The 23,634-nt window shown below is 39.7% G+C and overlaps 1 protein-coding gene across 1 annotated transcript in view; it reads left to right on the top strand.

The window, feature by feature from the left end:
- The first annotated feature begins 13,401 nt into the window (after positions 1 to 13,401).
- Positions 13,402 to 23,634, top strand: part of DPYD (dihydropyrimidine dehydrogenase) — a 327,599-nt gene continuing 317,366 nt past the window's right edge. Inside the window, exon 1 of the mRNA XM_052666446.1 lies at positions 13,402 to 13,526. The gene's annotated coding sequence lies outside the window, so the exon portion shown is untranslated. The remainder of the gene's footprint in view (positions 13,527 to 23,634) is intronic.

Here is a 23,634-nt window from a genome sequence, read left to right as displayed (position 1 = left end):
AGCGCACGGGGAGTGCTGCTCCCTGTGTGTAGGGATACACCCTGACCTGCTGTGTGCCAGAGCTGTGTGTTGCTGCCTGTATGGCACAGCAATGCTCCACTGCTGCTGTGAGGCACCCAGTGCAATTTCAGGTCTGTCTGAGCAGTGCTGATTAACCCAGCTGCTGCTGTCATGCCTCTGGCCCTGCAGTGCAAGTGTCTTTCTTGCAGTCATGGTCTGAGCCCAGCTGGGACATTAGGGAGCGTCACAGTGGCAGGCCAGGCAGCCCCACACAAACAGAGAAACAGGGCTGTGGAGTAGGGTTTGGCAGACATCAGTGTATAACCTATGTCTTCTGAGCATCACTTCATCCACCCAAATGATGTCAGTATTTGTTAAGTGTTTGATTTCTGGAAACACCAAAAGTTCTCACCTTCCTCTGTCATCTTTTATATATGATACATATGAAACTTGTAACCTGAAAAGAGTATACTGACACCGTGCTTAGTGGAAATGGGCACAGTCGAAGCACATATAAATTGCATGGCAAAGTTTTACCTTGAATATTGAAGAAAATATATTTTATTCTGTCTACTCTGAGGAAAAAAAAAAAAAAAAGGAGGTTGTGGTAAGTAGTTATAACATGTAATTGTAATTACATTTCTAAACTTCAATAACTTCCACACAGAAAGACACACTATTTTGGTTGGCATCAGTAAAGCATTTAAAGTCATAAGGGCTGCTGTTACGCAGCCTATGGAATACAGTTAGACACAGGATAGTTTTCTGCAATTGGGCTTGAATTTCACTCTAGGTTTTACGTGACACAAATCTCCAAAGGCACTCCTGGTTCTGCTCTAAGAGATGAGATCAGCACTTATGAGCACGTGTTTTGATGACACAACTCAGAAAATTGAAGTGATTATTGTTATGAAAGGACCAAGGTAATAAGTTTCATGTAATATATGAGCACCTATCAGTCAGATAAGCCAAGAAAGGTCATAATCCATTATATTAATGTCATAAATGTTATAACCTGACATCAGGTTGGTGAACTGGGTCTCTTGGACTTTTAGAAAGTGTTGCTGTGTTAAGCTTCACTCTGTCCTTGAAAGACAATTTTAATATCAGTTTTTACTCCCAGAATAAGGAACCTTAAAGATTTTCAGCACAATGTAAGTAGTCTTTCTAACCTTCACAGAATTATTGCTGTGTTTTTGTTTATTATTATTTTTTAAGTAACTGGCTGAAGCATCACAGCAGAATTCAAGATGCCATGCATGGATGAAGGAAGAGAAATCAGCAATGTGATAACTCCTGACAATTGAGATGCTGCCCTTATTACTTTATTTGAATCTTAGCCCATTACTTTATAAGTCATCTATGAGGAAGGAAGGCAAGATTTATCGTGCCTTCTGAAGGTGTCTTGACAACATTGACATTACAGGCCTTGTTCTCCAGAGTCAGTTGCTGTCTTATTGCTCCTAAATTCTCATCACTGATAGCTATATATTTTCTCTGCATCTGTTGATCAGTCCAGATCCTCAGCTGTTATCTAGGCCTTTGATTTTTGGATCCTGAGGGAGTATTGAGTCAGAGTAGTGCACTCGGTGCAGCGGTTGCCTTCTTATTTTCAGATGGGTGCAGCAAAGAAAGCAGCCCTAGTAGACTTGGAGTGCCTTCAGTGGAGAAATTGCCTTGGGGACTGCCTGGGTCCTGACAGACACTCATGAGGTCTCTGTGGACCCCAGGAGATTGCTGAAGGTGCCTGAGTGAGCGCAGCATGGCCACACAGTCACTATGCCTTGGTGCCATGCTGCAGGGTTTCCTCTGGGCCCAGGTGCAGTGAATGAGGAGCACCATGGCTGGTAGCGGCTTGGTGGCAGCCAGAAGTGCTGACTGCATTGTCCTCACTGCTGGCTGCCACAAAGCCACTGCCCTGCCATTCCAAATGCCAACCAGGGCCTCCATCCAGAAGTTACAAGGGTAGAGGCAGAAGGCATAGCTCATACTTTGTGTCTTGTGCTACTGAGCAATGCCCAGGGAAGCGGGCTGCTCAGTGGCTTTGTGGCTCCTGGACATACCCCAGCATTTCTCCCTAACAAGGCTCTCTTCTTGCCAGCACCACTGCCTAGGGCTGCAGCTGCTGCTGAGCAGTTCAGGGCCAGGAGCAGACTGTTGCCACCTCACATAAATCTGTTCCCACCACAGGCTCCTGAGAGAGGGTGAGGGGTGACCGCTGAGCCCCTCCAAAACCAAAGCCTCAACCTCATGTCCACGCTCACTAACGTTACCAGTTCTGCAAGGGACTTGCATCATGCTGAAGTGTGGACACATCAGAAGAGAACAACCCATCTAGCACGGGACAGCTTGGAGGAGTGGTATTGTGTGCTCCAGAAATACAAGAGGAATTGAAGGTGAGTTACTATGCCTTGTGTACAAATTGAGCAGTGGGGTAAGTACTTCTGGAAGGCACTGTGCTATATTTACTGACTGCATCAGACCAGAGCTGTGGTTTTATGTCAGACTTAAAATTCAGCATTTCCAGCAGACTCATGCTGATGCACAGGTGTGATAACACTGACGCAGGCAGCAGGAAGCCACCATGAGTCACTGCCCAGCTTCCTCCCGAACCCGGGGTCTGTGGTCAGCATGCTGCAGCATTGTCTTCCTGGCCTGCAAACATCATGGCTCTAGTCGAGCTTGTGCAATCTGCAAATCGACCCTGTTTGTACTGAGCAGGTAAACGTTAAAAGCGAAACAAACATGGGTGAACATGAGCTATATAAGATACTGCAAATCATCGCTTCAAGTATGAGCATAATACCTGGAACCACAGGCAGGAAAACACATTTACAAACTATCAAATTATCTTGGGATAATAATGTAATGCTTTTCAGTGCTGTACTGTGTGTTCTGATAGCTGAGCAAATAATACTACAGCTGGCAGAGGACCAGAATTTCAAAGAGCTTTCATGAACAGAGAGCTTCCACAGGAGAGAGAAGGGTTTCTGTGTGTTTTTTTGGGGAATGTTAAAAGCAAACGTGGTTATTTCAATGACTTGGAACTGCACAGAGTAACATCTTATGATAAATAAATCTTTTAGACAGTTTGTCTACTTTATAGCATAAACTATGAAGTGCTTTCTTCTTCATATGAGGTTACTTCTCTCTGTGATTGCAACAATATTCTTTTGATCAAATGTGCTTTCAGAACTAGCATGAACAAATCAAGGAGCCAAGAAACTATAGCAGTTTGTACGCAGAAGTGGTGTTGGAATATAAAATTTTTCAGACACATTTTTCAAGAAAACAGAGCCCCCTTTGAAATTTTGGGCTAAAGATATATGCTGGAATGCTGTTTATGACTCTATAGAAGTGTATGACACCCGAAGTGCTTTTAGGATGCGCCAAGGTATATCAAAGAGCATTAACTTCAGCACAGCTGGGAATGTCCCCAGATTGCCTTATGAATACATGTTTCTTATATCCTTTATGTTAGCTACAGTTAACATAGCCTTGGTCATTGACGGTAATCCACGAGCTAAGCCTATTTGGTGAGATTTAGCATCTACATTTTTCTGCTCACATCTGCTTGCCTGAATATGTAATCTGCCTGAATGTCACAGTTTACATCCTATTTTCATTGGAGGATAACGAAACTTGATTGGTGTCTTCATCTCCTTCTTTGGGTCTATAAGAAATATTCCTTCTTGTCATCTCCTCCTTACTGGCACTCTTCAGCATGATCCTTAGCCAGGTCCTTCATCAAAGACAAGTGCATGTGAGACTTGCAGGCAATCAAAAAATCGTCATTGTTTGTGCAGAAAAAAGTGTGGCAATGTTACTCCAAAGACAACAAGAAAATAAAGGTGGAGTCGTAATTTCGCAAACTGGATTTCTGTACTTAACCTCTCACAAAGCAGCAGACAGCAGTAGATTTCTGAAGACTCTTTCCTTTTAATTCTTACCAAACTTAACTGTAGCCACTTCAGTAATTCTAGTACAGCTCAGTCCTAGAGGTAAATTAAAATTAGGGAAAATTAGACCGTTTCTAATGAGGTGGTTATTACACTGAATAATGATGATTATTGGTTCTGCTTAATAAAACTGTCAGCTAGTGCAAAATATATATTAAGTTAAATTACATTACATTACATTCTGATCAACTCAGAAATTCCGTGCATTTCTTTCCCACAAACCGTGGGCATAACGAAATGTTACACAGCGCTTCTTTTCTCAAGTAGTCTGAAAAGTGAGGCTTTCACACACGACCCTTTAAAGCCCTGATTTAAAGCCCATTAAATGCAATGCGGTGAGGATTCATGCTGACTGCAGTGCCATGTAGGCCAGGACTTCACTAAAGCAAGCAGTATTCTCTCCTTCTGCCTGTGCTAAATATCTGCATAGTAGTGTTGTGGCAAATATTTCACAGTATTCTTGGTCTGCCCAAGGAAAGATGTTTTATCACATGTTTCCTGCCCCCTTCCTCACCAGTCTCATGGCTGCTGGTTCCCCCGCTCTTCCCTATTGATTTACCTAGCATGTTCTGAAGTGGACTTTGAGGGGTGAACTATACTTTTTATTCCCAAGGTGAAAGCAGTGGGAAAGATTATCCATTAGCTAAAAACATGATTCTTCTGTATGAAACCGGATGTTGGAGCCCCAAATGCATGGAGGTGAAGCAGCTCACCAGAAGCCTGTTGGCTTCCCAGAGACACAGTCAAAAATCTGAATGCCTTTACCCCCAGGCTGCCCAGCAGTGGTGCCAAATGGTGAGAAGAAAGCTAGGGGTAGACCAGAGACAGCTGTTACCCCATGCCTCCTCTGTGCATGGGGTGGAGATCTGTAGAATGTTCTGATAGAAACAAAGCCATATTTTTCTTACAGAAAAGGTGTTTGCTGTATTGATAGTAGCACTATATTTTATAAATTCTGTGAGATTAAACAAGCAGAAACAACTGCATGACTGGAGATTTACCTATGCCAATTGGCTTTTGAACTGGGGCATGGAGGTGAGTTAATCTTCACTTGGTGTACAATGGAACCCAGAAAAGAAAAGATTTACAGTAAAATTTTGCTTCTCTGACTGTGCTTTTGCTTTTACAAACAGCAGTGTGTTATCTCAAATGCAGGTGATAACATGGCTATTAAGTTGCAACATATGCTGTTATAAGGTTTTTATCATGCTTTGAAACATTTAGTCATCAACAAGATTCCTCCTTTTATGAAGCCCATTTTGTAGCATTCCATAAACAAGGTTCAACAGTCACAATTTCATTAGCATTATATTGTTGCCATAGTAATGCAGTACCAATTCAATTGATGGGCTTTTCATCCTGGGCTTATTATAGGACTACTCTTCTTGTCAAAGATACATCTATATGGGTACATCAAACAGATCTTATTGTCTGAATATTAGCACAAATTGCATCATATGCTAATTTGGATAGCAACATATCACACTTTTGGCATCAGACCCAGAAATCATCAGACACGATAGAAGTCGCTAAACACCATACATGTCAAAGTCTCATCCCCAAACTGGGAAAATTACTTGCATTGTTTGCTGCACTTTCTGAATTGTTATCAAAAAAGCACTTGGCTCTGCTGTGACTGCTCTGCGATGCTGCTGGGACAGCATAGCTTTGCAGGTGGTAATAGCAATGGAAAAAAGTAGAATCAAGTGTTGAAGAATAAAACGTGATCTGAAGAGTACTTGGCCCTTGTTCTGGTCACATGTTCTGCAGCATGCTTTGGGGAGGCACTGCCAAACGCAATGCCTTGGTTTCCCTGACTGTAAAATGGGAATAATGACCCCTCTCCCTCTGTGCAGAGCACGTGGTGAATACCCAGTGACAAGTGATATCCTGTACTGCTAAACACTGTTATTAAGTGAAGGAGCAATATTTTTAACAGCTCCAGGAAAATACACAGCACAGATCTACAATTTAAGTAATGTCTCTAGAGAATCTGGACTCACCCAGTGAGACACGAAAGTGTTGGCAGAGTGAGCGTGTGGTGGAACATATGCGCTTATGGAGGAGAAGAAAGATATTCACCTCATTAAAAATCATGACCATTTGTAGGGTATTTTTTTAAATATGTGATGTTGTAGGCTACAGGGGAAGTTGCTGCAGCAATCAGACCAAGAAATGCAACAATAAAATTCAAGGCAGCAGGGTGACTTCTTATTGTATGTAGAAACATTTTGTACATTTTCACTGCTTTGTTGATGATTGTTTCCTATTTAGAAAGGAAATACCTTTTTTTTTCCTCCCAACACACAATGTTCAGTCTATCATTTCTTAGCTTAATCATGTTGCGTCCTTTGCAGCAGCAAGTAGCATTCAGTATAATCAAAGATGTGTTCCACTTTATATGATAAATTCTGTCTGATTTACAAAGGCAGTATCTTCTCCAGCTGAGCAAGGAACGAGAGACCTTCACTTGTAGATAAAAACCACTTCAGAGGAAAGGCTTCTCCCCCATTAGGATCCTATTGTTCATACAGAAAATAAGCATTGTTACTTCTATTATCTATCCATTTACTCTTACAAAGATATACCCAGAGGATCCATTTACTTGTACCCAGATATACCCAAGTGAGACTGGGACCTGCTTGTGCCAAGCACAGCAAAACCATATAGAGAGCCATGATCTCTGCTTCAAACAGTTTATAAGCTGAAGAGCCAGAAGAATGGCAAGAGCAGTGAGTAACAAACTCAGAGATGAAGGAGGTGGTTGTGGCAGAAGCAGAGTGGATCTCTAGCCTGGATGCCTGCCTCACAGGGGGAAGGAAATTCTTAGGATTCAGTCTCCATCTCATACACATAGCCACGCTCTACCCCCTAATTCCAACAGCTGCATCCGTACTGCTGAGCAGGGGCAGCCTGAGGCAAGGCTTGCAGCCAGACAGTGCAGCCCACCCATATTACCTATTAAACACCTTCAGGCTGGCTCCAGGGCAACCCTGTTAATCCTCCCAGGGACAAAGGCTCAGGCATACCCTATGTTTTCAAGCATGTTTAAGGGCATTGGGGTCAGGGTACCTGCCAGAGGAATATTAATGAGCTCCAACAACACATCCGAAGTAAGAGGGCTCAGGCTTCTTCTTGTGTGGTAGCTGCTTCCAAACCCAAGCCTGAACAGATGGAAGGTGGGGAGAGAGGAGTTTTCGGTCACAATAGAAAAAAAGCCTGCACGAGGAAGGGAATGCTTTGATCAGGAACAAATATGATGTCTCATAGACGGAGGGTAGGAGCTTGGAATTATTCTGGTGCTCTGCCTCTCTCTTTCTTAAAAATCCTTGTGGTAAAATGGTTAAACTCTGGGGGAGAAGGCATTCATCTTCTAATGAGTAAATACTTCCTTTTTCTTTGTGGTGCCTGCTTACTTTAATGCTTCCAGAAAATCTCATTAGATTTCAGCTTTATTTATTTTTTTGTTAAGGAATCTGAAGAGAGTTTATAATTTAACTTTTTAATAGAAACTTTGCATAGTACACTGGCATGGATTTGATCTCATAAGAATCCTGATCTCGTAGGAATTCTGATTTGTAGTAAAATTCAGTACCAATAGGTCTGTTGTTGCATTAATACAAAAGCTGGCAGCTTTACAGTAGCAATTTTACAGTAAACGTATATTCTTATAGTGGTTTTGCTTAATGCATTTGATAATGGTGAAGACAAAGATTTAGCATGCAGAAGTGATACCCTTATGATGGTATTGTCTGCTGTAAACTGAGAAGGACATTTGCTTATTTTAAAGTGTTTATCTTAGATGACTTAAAAAACACATTTTACTACTGAGTCAAATATGGAAATTAATTTTCTGTCATCAGTTCACTCCTGATGAATCTTTCTGTAAAACTTGATATAAAAAAGGTAAGAGAACAGTGAAAGTGACAGACCCCTTGCCTGAGACATTAAGGGATATTTGACGATCAGAATTGGATGATACCACTCCATTAGCATGGTGTACATATTGTCATGCTCATAGTGCAGACAGTTAAGAGAGTCCTGGAAGGCTGTGCTTACTGGCAGAAAGCCATGAAATGCAGGTACTGACAGGTCCAAACTGCCTATCTGGCACCTGCTCTCCTTCCTCTTCCCACAATTGGGCTTTGGATGCTCTGGGAGCATCCATTTTGGATATTCTGGGAGCCGACCTCCTGGTCATGATGGGTTGGGACAAAGCACAGGACCTTTGGAATAGGATGGACAGTGTGGTTGAGCCAAGTTAAGCCAGAGTCATAACAGGACAGAGTCATGCCCTGCAGGGATGGTCCTGGCTGATGGAGGCTTCAACCTATCTTGTTATTACAATCTTGTGGTGCTGTTCCCTGGACCAACTTTTGTCACACCAAGCCACCCTGGCAAAGTCAGGGCTCTGCACAGCCAGCCTAGAGCCAGCATAGGTCCATCAGGCCCCTGGCAGTGCATCTGTGCTTTTCACACCAGCTGCTCCTGAGCCCCTCTGCAGAATCCCATGAGTTTGCTGCTCTGGACCCCTCCTACAAGTGAGGTCCCTCAGAGCACAAATCAACCACACACACAGGCCACCTGCTGACTGGCTTCAGCTGGCACTGCTGGGCCCAATCTTCACAGGCAGAGCCAAAAGTACAGACAAGAAATAGCTCTCTTCGTGCCACAGCTTGTTTTGTCATTATTCTCTTCACTTTACATTTCCAGCATTTTTCCTTTCTGCACAAACTAATAGGAGGAAATAGTGTTTCCCATTCTACTAATGTAATACAAGCAATTCGTTTTAATTTTTGTTAGGAGCGTTGAAATACCAAGTGACGGTACTGAGATTTGTTGCACCTCTGAAACACTATAAAAAATTATCTGAATGATTCCCTGCTTGCGCTGGCTTAGATGTTCCTAGGGAGAGGCACACGCACAAAGGGCAGGAGGGCACGCGCAAAGGATAGGAGCTGTTGGTGGATGCATGACAGCAAATCTGCTTTTGATCTCTTCCTGTGATTTTCTAGGTGAGCCCCAGACCTGCCTGTGATCGGCAATCTCTGACTTCGGCCACGCTGCGCAGATGGAGCAACATCCTGTGTGCCCGACCGCTGCATGGAGCTGCCCATGTGCTGGCACCCTGACCCAGCAGAGATGCTGCCAGTGCCAGCTTCACCCCACTCACTGCTGCCTGCCCACCTGCCTTCTTTCCCCAAGCCACGGCCCACACACCACCAACACCACCATCTCCGTCGCTACCCACAGCACAAATGCAGTGTGGAACAGCGAGTGTGGCTTGGGCAGGCTGAGCTTGTTAAAAGTGTGGTTAAATAAATAGTAGGACTGTAATACTGGGAGGCTGATTGGGATCACAAGATATCAGTGTCGTATCCTGTGGCTTTTATGTAGGGAGATGTAGATTTTAGCCATCACCATCTGGCTATCCAACAGATAACAACCAGAGGAAATGGACTTGCAAATCTTCAGTTGTGAATAACTGATATATTGTTGCCAGTAATTTGAGAACTGCCAGAAGGAAAAGGTTTTTTTTTTGGATATGATCAGACTTTTAATACGTGTCAGCTTTTGACTATGTGTAAATTAAAGAAACTCCCTAATTTTCCACCATACATTTTAAACCGTGTGTCCAGAGAACTCAGATCCTGTAGAACCCAGATGTGGATATATTATTAGCTCCAAATTCAGGCAAGTAAATAAAGTAGCAGATGTACAACTCAACTGGTGTATCTGCACAGTACAGATCGGCCACCACAGTATCTAGGTGTGGGTTAAATGCTATGAGAAAAGAACAAGAAATAAGCAAAAAATACAGTATTGTAGAATGTGCATGTTATTAACTTCTAGAAAATCTCAACAGCTGGAATTTTAGAATGTGATATTTGGAAAAATATAGAGAGAGAAACACATTAAGTGTGTTTTACTCCAGAGAAAAAATGCAATAGACATATAGATCAAATTATAATACTTAGTACTTCTAGGACAAATTCCAGTTGAGGATCATGAAGTAATTGGAAAATATTAATGATTTAGCCTTGCAGCTAGATTTCAGGTAGATAATAATGATAATTATTGCTACAAATACATATCATCATTCTTGCTCTGAAATGAAAATTGAGGCATAGAGGTTTTATGTATTTGTCCAAAGTCTGTTTTACTGCTGTAACCATCCTTCTACAGAATTACAGTGTATTAAGTGTGCCCTTTTCCAAATATTGTATGTGACATACTATTCAGTTCATGAATTCTAAAAACCAAGCAGCTGAGCTTCCTTATGAAGCAGTGCCTGTGAACATCTCCATTTGCATTTGAATCCTCAAGCAGTGACAATCCTGCTTAAAAAAAAAGAAAAAAAAAGAAAAAAAAAAGGGAATGATGAAAATCAGAACAAAATCTGTCAAGGGCCCATCTGTGACTGCATATCAGAATATCACTAAGATGCTCTGAGGAACAAAGTTGTCTCCAAGTCTAACACATAGTGCTTTCTTGTCTATGGAAATAATTCAAGATGGGTGAAATGAGGGCAAATAACATGAAAAACTCTGTTTCCCTACTGAACAGTGCTGGAAAGCAGCATCTCTGTTTCATGGATAATCTTGTTTGTGATACATGTACCAATGATTAGATAGTAAAGGCTTTACATGACAGAATACTCAGCATGTTCACATCTGCTTTAGATAAGCATGCATAGCTGTTGCTTCCAGTGAAGCGTCAGGGAGCCAGGGGTCTTTGGCCCTGGCAGGTGAGAACTTAAGTTAGGTACGTTTGTGGCAAGCTTTCATAGCCTGCTACCTGAAGCAGCATGAAAACAAAAGGATTTACTCCACCCTGGCCTTAACAATACTCTTGAAATCACATCTATTTCCTTTTGAATAGGAACACATAAAGTTAGGTAAACTATTTGTAAGCTCTTCAGGATCTGAATTCCTGCAAGCCTTAGTCATAGCTCTTTGCTCTCAGATATGCAATATTTGGAACTGATTACTGGAAATAGGAGAAACATGGCATTAGTGTTGTTCTAATACACTGTATTTTTTTTCTTTCAATTTCTTAGAGTATGCAAATATTTAGTTAACTGGTCCTCATGGTTTCTTTTTATTGAATTGCTTTCACCATGGCAAATAAATATTCATAAAGAAGTGTGGACAATAAATCATTTCCAATAGTTCAAACCATTTTTTTTAGACTGCATATATATTCAGCTGTGACTTGCCTTTAATATTTAATTCAAAAGACAGAACAGACTTGTAGAAGGACAGAAGAGCTAATGTGTCAAGCAATAATTAAAACAGGGGGTATGATTAAAACCATTTTGATCTACATTGTGCTCTGTCAAACTCATAATCTCCCATGTTTGCTTAGATGATTTTCCATTTGCTTTATTTGGAACCCAAAATAAACATCCGTTTGAAGATACTGCACAGAACAAAAGATTTCAACCCTAAGCTTTTGGGACCTGGAGCCCTTCCCTGCTCTAGGCTTTGGGTATATCTTCTCTATCATCCTCACAAATCAAATCTCAGGCAGGCATCCTGAGATGGTCATCCCTCAATTTAATATTGTAACTTCTCTGGGAAGTAGGTCCATATACATAGCACGATACGTCTAAAGGACAATCCAGTGTAACCTGTTTCACCATTTAGATTGAAGTTAAGAGCTCCCAAAGAAAGGTAAGCTAAAGATATAGGGAGTTTATACATTTGGGGACTGTGGTTCAAATTCAAATAAGAGTGATATTTCTTGCTTCATTATGTGTTTTGACCACCAAAATACACCTTGTATTTATCCCAAATTCACTATCCTTTCTGATTTGTTGCTGATTTTGGGCCATAACTCAATAAAGCACTTACGTACAGACTTAAAGAAATTGATTTAAGAAAACACTACTCTTTGTGTTTAATCCTGGGCAGACATTCATCTTTGAAATCAATGGGACTTATGAACAGCCCTGACCTTGGGGTCTAAATGGTTGCTGAATCAGTGCATTGACAGAAACATACTGGAAAAGATAATATCCATGTCTAATCAGAATTATAGTCTCTACTTTCATGGGAAATTACCCATAGATAACACATTATTCTGCTCAAGAAATCCATTTTATAGTAGTTATTAGAAAACCTTAACACATTTTCTGTTTATGCCAAAGATACTAGGTGAACAGCGTCTTTCTTGATAGTGTATCTGAACTATACTTCAAATGAAAAAATAAATTACAGGGAAAGTGCTGGCATAAGAAGGCCCTTTCTAATTATTTACTGAATCTTTCCCAGTTGCCTGCTATGTGCCAGACTTTTGGGAGATGTGTGGACAGAAGGCAAAGCAGAGCGGTTCTGAAATCCCATGGACTCAGTCAAAGACAAAAGCACATGAAATACTGTGTTATGCAATATCACATAAACAAAGCTCTCTCCTAAGAATTGCATTCACAAGGGTGCCTGCCCAGCCTACATATAGAATTCTGAGTGAACATATTTTTATTACAGCGAGAGAACAGTAAGAGTAAAAAGAGCATGTTTATGGTATCACAGCATACATGTTGCACTATGTAAGTGCAATTCCGGGTGAATCCACATGGTTAAAAAAAGAAGTAAGTAAAATAGTTGATATTATGTTGCATGTAATAAAAATCTTCTTGCCATTCCTAAAAATGTTTTATACAAGTAATTTTTATTATAACAGGAAGCTAACAAACAGGATCTCTTAGATGCTGCTTATAGATCTGAAACACAGGCTTAAGAGAGGAAATGAATTATAATGGGTCCTATTATGTAATCTAATTCAATAAATGATGAGCACAAAGACCTTGAGAAGACATGGAAAACATCAGTGAGTTCTACCTCTCTGTGCAACCCTGGACAGATACCATGATCCACATTAATCCTCTGTTTCTAGGACAGAGTTTAGGAGCAATACATAAAAAGCAGCTGTACAATGTTCACCGGATTCATACTGATGGAGACTCACATGATTACCTGTATCTATTCTGATGCTGCCTACTCTTACTTTACAGCTGATGAGTCAGGAGTATGCAGCTGCTGCATTGCATGCTCATTGCACACAAGCTCTCTGTACTGCCTGCAAGCCTTTGACTCAACATTCCATTGATCAAAGGGCAGAATGTAATAGGAAAGCACAGAAGGGCAGGATTTGTCTTTCTGAATAATTCTCAAGATACCAAAAAAAAAAAAAAAAAAAAAAAGAAAACAACGTCAAAGCTTCTACCCCTTTTCTCTCATATCATTTACTTTACCCTAGGAGTAGATGAGGTTAGAGAAAATCTGTATTCTAAACCAGCTGATGCTTCTGATTGTCTTCCCACATATGGTCATGAATTGGAACTAACACCTGTTCTCAATGAAATCAGTAAGAGCCTAGCAGGACCAAAAAGCTTATATAGCTCAAAGGGAGGAAGAGTAGTTCTTTATTGGCTCAAGGGCTTTTTCCACCATGAAGGCTAGCTAGAACAAGTAATGAAGGTATACCATTGTGTTAGGCCCTTCTTCATCAGTTCTTCAGTTTCTGCTAGACTCTTACTGACTTGGAGCAGGCACTAATTTAGAGGTAAGTTTTACAACTGAATTAGAATCTGGGGTTTTAAATTTTCAGCTTTTGTGATGTGTTTGATAACATTGTAGTCATATTTCTATATGACTACATTTAGATAAATAGATATATTTAGTTATCTGTTTATTAATTATCTCTAAATAATATATGTGTGATATATTACTATTACGTATTACTTATATGTAACTTATATAACATATATTTGTATAACTTAAAGTCATTGGGAAAAGTAATGAAAAACCTTATCCTCCTCAATTCAGTAGTATTTGCACTGTTGTGATTTTTGAGGATCTAGAAGGAAGTGACCTGCTTTGTTGTGAACCAAATGCTTTCCTTATGTGCATGAACATGTTTGTCACTTCCGTTGTACAACTTATGAGGATCACTGTCCATATCTGAAAGTCTTCCTCTTGGTTTTATTTTCTGCTTTTGCATTCTAATGTTAGACCAACTTCTTAATAAGTGTTGATTTGCATCAATTTTAGCAGAGCCTGGCTGAAGTTTAACTGAGGTGCTGCCTGTTTAAATTTACACCTGAATTGCTTTGGGTTTTATCATTGTTATTATTTTTTTTTAACTAAAAAAGATTAGTTCACTGTTCTCTGAGCATCTGTTAAGAAGAAATGTGCTGAACTGCCCTGATCACAAGGAATGCGGGCATACAGATGCTCAGTGTTCATGTTTTTAATAATAGTTTAACACATACATACTGCTGTAGCTCCCCATGGAGCAAAGAAAAAAAAAAAAGATATGTTACATCAGTTTAACAACACAGCCTGCTATAGTGCTTAAGGTAATATGAGGTGAAATGCAGTGCAGAGTATCTTGGTATGGGAAAAAATACCTCCTATGCCTGTAAGGTTGGGGAAGAGTATTTTCCTTCTACTAAAAGCTTTCCTTTTTCTCTGTAATTACCTGGAATCAATGAAGGCATATAAGATGAACTAGGTGGAAAAGACTTCTCTTTGTTCTGCAATGCACTGTGATTGATTTCATTATACCTGAAACATCTTTATCAGAAGGATGTCTGACCATGACATGCCTTCTCTTCTCCAGTGTCCTGAACCTTCTCCAAGCAGATGTAGATCATTCCCTAAGATAGAAGGTGACTCTTTTCCTTCACTACTTAGGATTTATTTCAATTTAGAAGTTGTCTTTGTGTCCTGTAGGCTAATTACTAAAATAAACATTACAGCAGCAGCCTTAGTATGCTTGAAAAATAAGAAAAGTAGATTGACTTTATGTCCTAATGTAAGCGATTTACTACAGAGGAATAAGAAAATTTGAAGCTGCTAATGCTGTGACAGTTGTAAGAGAAGAAGCTGTATGTGGTGTGGAAAGATCAAGTGAGAGATCTTAAAGAATAAGAGATAGAATGGAAACAGCTGTGAGAAACAACAAAAGAAGGGCAAGTGTATCAAAGGTAGAAGCTTATGCCAAAGAGGCACATGCAGTGCCAGAGTTATTTCAGTGACAAAGCAGAAAAGGTTTGATTAACTTTCACAGATAGTAAAGATGATCAGAAGAAAAGGAGGTGTAACAGACTGTAGAAAAAAGTTAGGAAAGAGTAGAAAGGAAAAGCATAAGTTTTGTTATTTGTATATACTTCCATGTTTCTGCAAAACATTCTATGGCTCTGTTAATGCAGAGATACAAAAAGCACAAATAGATGTAACAGTTGAGGCACAGCCTCAACTACTGATTGAACACCTGGGGAAATGACCTGGTCAGCTCTGGGAGCACGGGTGAAGGCAATTCCCCTGTGTAACCAGAAAGGGTGGAGCCTGGCTGCACCTCTCTTAGACCTCATTTAAGGGCTGGCTGCCACTGGGGAAGGATCTCTTTCTGGAGATCCCTCCTTGGTAAAGCATTCCTCTGTGAACCTGGAATCTTCTGATACAGGTGAGTAATCTTCCTTTCCTTTATAGCACCATTCTATTGTGCTGGTCCTACTGTCATCACACCGTTGTTGTAATCCCATTATATTGATCTGTCCAGTTGCTATGCAGCTTAATATTACTGTTGTCTTGAGGCTCAGTTGTTTGATTCAGTGCTCTTAATGTGTGCTATAGGTAATTTAGAAAGCATAAAAGGGAGGAAAATTTGTGTAGTCTGTATATTGATAATGTCTGATAGCTATAGTGTAGAAATTTCATGTTCAATTTAAGAACAAAATTGATATGATATTAAAACTTGGGGCTTACAGCCAATAAGGTTCATATTTTAACTACTTTTCTTGACTTGTACCTCCTCTTCTGTCACTTCAAAGGTACAGCAGATGGGCAGTAAGTTACCTTCTGGGGGAATTTTACTTGTGTTTTGAGGCCAGGGTGGAATAGCAATAATCACTCTCATCAGCAGGTTCTCAAACTGTTGTGGAGTAGTACAACTGAGCCCTAACAGAGAGAAGAATCTGTAGCTAGACAATCCTGTAAAATAACATGCAAATAGTCCAGTTTACCTTTTAAGTTCTCAGAAGTTAATTGAGAAAGATGCTAATCAATATTTTATGTGATTTTAACCTGATGCACCAAGCAGCCTGCCTTTGAGAATCTTTCTGATTAAGGTCTACGGTCTTCCCAGGACTCAATGTTATTTTGATGAATAACATTTCTAGTGCTCAAATTTTCTAGCCAATTATCATCAAACACCTAGAAAGACTTTCTGTGGTGCTAGATATGCTTTGAAAGTAAAATAAAATGCTCTCAACCACGGGCAAGAGGAAATTACAACTTCGTTGGTATACATGCTGTCGAATCTTGAACGGCTGGTTCCTTATTTAATTTTGGTGGGAAAATATTTCATAGTTGATAGATGGCAAAAATAATACAACTGATTATATCTGAAAATAAATGAAGCTGCAGAAATCACAGAATTTTAGGGGTTGGAAGGGACCTCTAGAGACCACTGACTCCAACCCCACTGCCAAAGCAGGTGACACATTAATTTGGAAACTATATTCTCCAGTTAAATATGGTTTGAATTAAGGATTTTTGTATTTTGTTCCAAAGTGCTCTGTTTCATGTTTAAAAGTAAAAAAGACCTTCAATAAAGCTTAATAAAAGTATGTAGAACTTACAGCACTTGTTAACTCAAGTATATTTCTATTCCAGAAATACTTCAAGGTTACACTTAAGACTGGTAGACTAGAAATGTTTGACTCTTGATTTTGTTCTGTGGAAGAAGTAAGAGATGGAGGTGCAGACTTGAACAAAAATTTTACTGGAGGAAACAAAGCCAGCTATGTTTCTCTGCATGACTCTACATCCCCTCCAATGCATCCTGCTGTTTTTAAGGCTTGTCTCTTTCAGGATTACAACCTACATCTGTAGTGAGAAGCACTTGCTCAGTGTCCCAATACTCAAGCAGTGTAAAATCAGATCTAACAGATTCTGTTACTGTGGCTTAAATGGTGGGCCCTGACTCATTTTTTTTAAATGGCCAAAATGTACTTGCAAGTCGTATAACCCAAAAACAGAGCTGACAGTTGAGTATATGATGGGAGAATAACAAACAGATGGGCTAGTCAGTCTGTTACAACATGGTTCAACTGCAGGTCTGGCTGTGTGCGGGGGGTGGGGGGAAGGGGGGGGGGGGGAGCTCCTTAGTCAATCTTAATTGCCATAGTTCAATTGAGTTTGGTGTTTACAGTAACTTTATTTATATGCTACTGATTAATTTCTTCTGTAATGGAGGGGAAAAAAAACACCTTTTAGATCCTGTGATATTATGATCCTTTCAGGTTTATAGTGAGTACACCCCCTGTCAGAAATACACATTCTCTCTGCAAGTGTGAAATGACAAGTGTGCATATGTATACAATCTAATTGTCAGTATTTGATAAGCTTAAAAAAATGTTTTTGCTATAGAAGCTATCAATGTAGGTGTTGAGGCATGTAGGAGGGATCCTTCAAGTTTTTTGAATATTTGAAGCAGGAATTTGTTGTGTGGGCTTACAGGACTTTATCTGCCTCCCTCACTTTCTCCATGAGTCCAGCTGGGTGAAAACAGATATTGCAAGCCAGCTGTTGTGGTTGTAGACTAGTCAGATGAAGGCATTTCTGCAGGAAGGCGAACGCAACTTAGACAAAATCTGTCACAGTAGGAGTCTGTTATGCAGTTTGAGTAACATCTTGGATGTGCAGAGTGGTAACTAGTACAGAGTTGGAGAAGATGTACTGTGCATAACAAAAAAAAGCCACAACCAAATGTGTACTAATTCTCAAACCCTTTATTGCAATGCTCTTTTGTGTAAGAAGTTGACAGATCCACAAGAACTATGATACATATTTTTAAAAATCTTACTGCATGCTCATCTCAATAAAATTGTTTTGTAGGGTACATTTTTTTTCCCCATTATAGATGTTTTGTGATATGAGTCTTCAAATAATGTATGTGGTAATGAGAAAATAGTCTTCAAAGATAGATGATGAGGAATTAAGACAAATGTCTTCAACATATGCTTTTCTACAAAAGCTGTCATAAGGTTGAGTGGCTTTATGGGTGTTAACCATAGGTACAGAAGAATAGAAACGTAGAACTGGTTTTGGAAGAAACAAAAATAAAAGCAACACTTACATTTTTCAACATGAATAAAGTTCACAATTTTGGGTATAAGACTAGATAATCTCCTCTTCATTTTGTGAGAGCATTTATACTTTGTCTTCTACTGCAGTTTTTTTTTTTTTCAGTGGAACGTTCTGCACTGATGGATAATGTTTACTTTAAGGGATTAATTTTCAGAAGGAAACTGGTTTAACTCAAAGGTTTTTTGATCAAATTGACTCTACTTGATCTGATGTAGTGATCTTATGTGACCTTGGTTAAATTACAGAGAAAGATGATGTGGGCTGTTCATCCTATTGGCAATTTCTATCTTAGGATAGGGTGCAAGTGAATTAATGTCTTCCCATATTTTTCAGAGACCTTGAGTAGGAATTAATTTCTTATATTCATTTCAACCTTGCCAAGAAGGCAATAACTATTGCTGATTGTGAAGTTAGCTATTTCTGAAGTGGTGAAATAGTCTTCTGGAATTTGCTCATAACAGTTCAAGACAAACAACCAGCTTGCCATCAGCCTAAAAGTTTAGCAAGGACATAAAGATACACTCGGAGGATGTTCATATTATCTGAACATCAGTTCTCCAGTCAACTACTAAGGCTGTGTCTAGTCTCTATCCATCAGCTTAGACAAGTAAGTGGGAGCTATGCCACATGCATGACTAATAAGTGAAATTCAGGGGGCCTGAGTAGTTAATGGGTACAGTAAGATGTGAAGAACAATTTCCTTGAGCTCTCCAATGGGGAATTTAGTCAAGTTTTTACCTTTTCTGCCCTACTTTCTTGAATCCACTGAGCAAAAAGAATGATAGCCTAAGATGAAAAATCAAGTTAGAATGTGTAACTATGAACAACAAATAATAATAATAATAATAATTATGCATACATTATTTCTGCTTTTCTCTACCTTGGTGGAAGGACAGATCTAGAATTGAGTGCTTGTTAAGTAGGTATTCATTGTTTCATTCCAGCTCCTAAGAAAAGAATATCCACAGCATGAGTATATATATCTGCACATATATACACACGTGCAAATATTCTGAATTTCCTAGTAAAACTTGCCTCTTCCTATTATTAATGAAAGTTAAATGTGCACATCACTGTAACCTTATGCTTTTTGTGCATCTTAGCATTTTTAATGGGTCAGATTAAAAAGTTGTAAGCATTGATAAAATATGGTTCTTACATGTCTGAAAACACTTTTTTGCTTAGTTATCAATTAGTATTTAATCTTCTATTTAAAAAATGCTTTTCAGCTGTTTAAATCTCTCCAAAGAAGCAGTACAAGCTTTTCAGTGTCTAAGGCCTGTGACTTCTAAAGTCACAGGCAGTGTAAACCAATTGTTTGCAAAGAATTGGAAGTCTCTATGGGAAGTAACTTGTGGGCATGCAAAGAGCTCTTTGAATATGTGGAGTCCTCAGTATTTATGTATAGCTCTAGTGGAGGAAGAAAGCTTTAATATTTTAATGGCAGTCCAGCATGCAGTTAAGTAACGTGGAGCAAATGTAATCTTTGTGTACAATAACTCTACATAGAAAGTTGTCTGCAAAGGTAACCCTAACATGTGCTCTCACATAGTTAAACAATGTGTGACTTGTAAATTGTCATCTCTATGCAAGCAAGCAGTGTGTCCTCTGGGAATGCGATGCATTTATAGACGTGCTAGGAAGAAGGAAAATGTTCATGTTAGGAAATTGGGCAATGTGGCAACTGTTGTGTTTACTGTTACAACTCTGATTTCTCTGGTAAATGAGCCTACCATGTTGACTTATCACGGGACTAGAACAGTCATGTTCAACCTATGGATCTCATGTAGCCTGGCACAGCTAAAATTTTGGCCATCCCTACCTCTCACTATAAAGGTGCATCTCTCCCCTAAGCAACTGTCACTCAGCACCAGCTGAACATTGATGTCCTACTAACCCTATATGGGCTGAACGAAGGATGCTGTGCCAGCACAAGTTATGGCAAATTCATGTATTTTCATGTATTGGCTAAACACAGTCCTGTGAACAGCAAAAAATATGCAGCCATGCTTTCTGTTTTTATAAAGAAATACGAGAACAGATTTTAAGATTGCAAAAAAAAAATTCAATTTTTTTTATATTTACAACTCTGTTTTCTATCAAAACATGAAAATGTGCAGGTCATATGTTTAAATAGTTGTGCATGCAAGAGCTTCTGACTTTGAAATGAGGGGCAGGGGTTGGCTGCATGCAACTTGTAGATTGGACATAACTGTGCTAAGTAATTCAAAGAGTCACTTCATACTTTGTCAGTGTCTCTGAAAAGAAACAGTTACAGGACTACTATTTAAAAAAAAAAAATCTTCTGTTGATGCTCCTTCAATTGCTGAAAAAGCAATTTCTTTTGCTTTGCTGAAAAAGCAAATTCAGACAAGACAAGCAATTCAGTGAATAAGTAAATCTCACTGCTTGCTTCCCTTTGAAACTGTAAGCATGGCGGTAGTTGGATTTGCATGGCCCTAAGCTCTGTAGTAAGTCACCATCTCTAGTGTTTACCTGAGTGGAGAAGTATTGATCTGTTGCCAGAATTTAGGCATGCACTAGGACTTTCTCTAGTGGCTTTGCAGTCTGACTTCTTAGAAACTTAGAAACTTTCTCTACATGGGGGAGTGAGGGTAGAAAGGATGGTTGTCACAGAGGCAAACCCACTGGAATTCATGAGGATTTCTGCATCTGGTGTGAACTCAGTATCCTTTTGCTATACTTCCATAGCACAATGAACTGTTTCTGCACCAGGCAGAAACACTTGAAGGGCAGACCTGACCCTTGTCAGAAACTTGCACACAGGGAGAGGAGAAATGCAAATGACAGTGTACTGCATTGAGCCTTGATGCAAATGGTCTTATCCTCTGAAACAAGGCTTGTTTTATACTCCTCTTATTCCAGAGGAGTGTGTGACTGGGAAAGTGCTGGCCTTTGCTTTTACTCTCCAGGACTGAAAAAATTGGCACTGGAAGAGGATGTTTCAGTGTAAATTCAGTGCTTTCAAGTTTTAAGATCCTATGTTGGATATTTTTTTGTGCATGAAGGATAATCTGGTCTGATGTAACTGGGCAACTATTCAATTTCTCTAAAGTGATCTTCACTGTATATTTCCTGTAAAGTACCTTAGACCTGGGAAAGAGGGAGGTGAATGCTCCCAAGTCAGTCCCATCTTAACCTGAGAGTTGCAAGTGCTTTTGTCTAGGAGACCCTTGTGTTAGATGTATATATCTTCTAACTTGTAAATGTGGGAATTGCCTGACTCTTCTACCTAGACTAGGTCCAATGATATGGGAAGCATATTATGAGACTGAAAAGGATGAGGTGCATATAAGGAAAGACTCTTGGACCAGTGCAAACCCAGAACATCAACTTAGCAGTTCTCAAGCTTAGTAATAAATACTGGAATTGTCTACAGATGTCATCACTAGAGACTGGAGGAAAAAGAGACAGATTTCTGTCCCCTAAAATATCCTAAAGAAACATTTGGTGGCATTTAAATAGGAAAACATTATGTGATGCCAGATATAAGCTTTATTTTTTTTAATATTTCTTTGAATTGCTTGATAGTGATTATCAAAGATGTTTGTGGTGTGAAAATATGTGGGTTCCTCTTGCTTATTTTTTCCCAAGATAATCATGTTGAAACTTGTAGTCCTAGCTACATCTAAAAAAAATTATAAAGCAGTTTAGGGAAAGAAGCTTTTGTTTACAGTGGCACAGATGGCTGGAATAAATTAGTGGACTTGCTGAAGAACAGTTCATTTTAGTTTTAAATGCATTTGGACACTTATCAAAGCTCACATGGTGGCCATTTTGTTATTTATTCATCTATTTGGGCTTTACTGTTCCATGCCTAAAGGCTATGCCTGAGTAATGGTCAGGGGTTCCCCCTAACAGAATTCATAATTACATACAACCCACACTTAGTGCGTTCATACTCCTGTACTGTGATGCATCCTATGTTACTCTGTGCTCTACTCCTTCTGAAAAACACTGCTAAATTGTAACAGGGCAGATTAGAAAGGCAAGATCATTGGTGAGGATGTTTTAATTTGAATATTTTTTGTCAATATGTGAGTTAATAAGCCAGACTGAAAAGAAGAAAACTGAGAGTTGCAAATCTGTGCACTCTCATAGATGCTAAAGAGTGCATAGGAGAGCAATGTGGGTCCAGTTCTGTCTGTCTTGAACCCCGTGAATTTGAAAGATGACTCCCTGCAGGTGAATAATCTGGGTTAAGAAATCAAAAGTTTAGAAGCTGGGAGGTGCTATCTATGAGACTGTAGCTGTCACTTCTTGTGTGCAATGAGGAGACTGCTCCTATAGTAAAGATAGCGTGTAATTAAAAACAGTATAGCTGTCCCAAGCTACAACTGCACAGCAAATTATAGTCTGGAATATCCTGATTTCTGACACTTGAACTGATGTGAATTATGGGCAGTTTTTGAGGAGAAAGTGGGGAGTTGTTTGCATGAGATGTCAGTACACTAAGACCTCTAGGCTCACTAATATATCACTGCCAGAATTTGAATGCTGAACTTTCAGAGTTACAGTTTACCCTTTAAACTCACAGATTAACTGCTGCAGTGGCTGGAGGAGGAATAGTTTGTTTTAGATTGCAGGCTGTGTTACTGGAACCTTTCAGACTGGAAGGGCATGGCCTTGCTCTGCTGCTGCTCTGCCCTCCCAGCAAGCAGCTGTCCTTGCAACAGGCAGTGGCTGGAAGCTTTTGTAGAAAGCTCACATGCAATTATTTCTTTGACATGTAAGTGAATTTTACCTGAAGAGCATGTGGAACAAAAGGTTAATGGCAATTTTTCAAAAGCCTATAACTCAACCAAGCCTCAATGGCATTTCATGCTGGCACTGAAAGTTTGGTTTTTAGCATACATGCTCTTTCTGCATTTGAAACCCTTCTGGGAGAGGAGGAGGGGAAGCCAGAGGCTTGGAAATTCAGGAAAAAAATAGCTAAAAGTACATTAGGCTGTGTGGAACCTCTCAAAATTTCTTAATTTAGAAAAATGGGGACTTCAGAATATGTGTATTCTGAGGGATGCTGCACATGCCTCCCTGTTTCTGCTCATTTATTTCCTGAAACAAAGTTCAGCTGTAGAGACGCTCAGTGCTGGTAAGAGCAGAATTGCTACAACTAAGAATCCATGTAAATGCTGTTACTATTCATTGGGTTTAGTGGGGCAATAGTCTTATGGGTACCTGGTCCTTGATGTGAAAGTAACCAGGGATTTGTAACCTGCTGAGAGAGAGAAAAAGGCGTTGACACCTTCCCCCAAAAGTGGGAGATCTTCAAAAAGCTATTACCTGTGACAGCTCAGAACCTGGCAGTGTTCAGAACAGCTGAAGTCTGGTGGCTGCTGCTTGGCTCTGCTGATACAACCAGTATTTAGAACAATTGGATTAGAACGTGAGCTGCAGGCAGCTGGATGCTAAGCAATGCATTTCACTTATATGGAAAATATCCCTTGTGGAAATGACTCGTGGGCCTAATGCACTCTTCCATCCAATGTGCATCT

This window comes from Tympanuchus pallidicinctus, unplaced genomic scaffold, assembly GCF_026119805.1.
Source record: "Tympanuchus pallidicinctus isolate F22 unplaced genomic scaffold, pur_lepc_1.0 scaffold7, whole genome shotgun sequence".
Lineage (NCBI taxonomy): Eukaryota > Metazoa > Chordata > Aves > Galliformes > Phasianidae > Tympanuchus > Tympanuchus pallidicinctus.
This window is presented reverse-complemented; position numbering and strand designations above follow the sequence as displayed.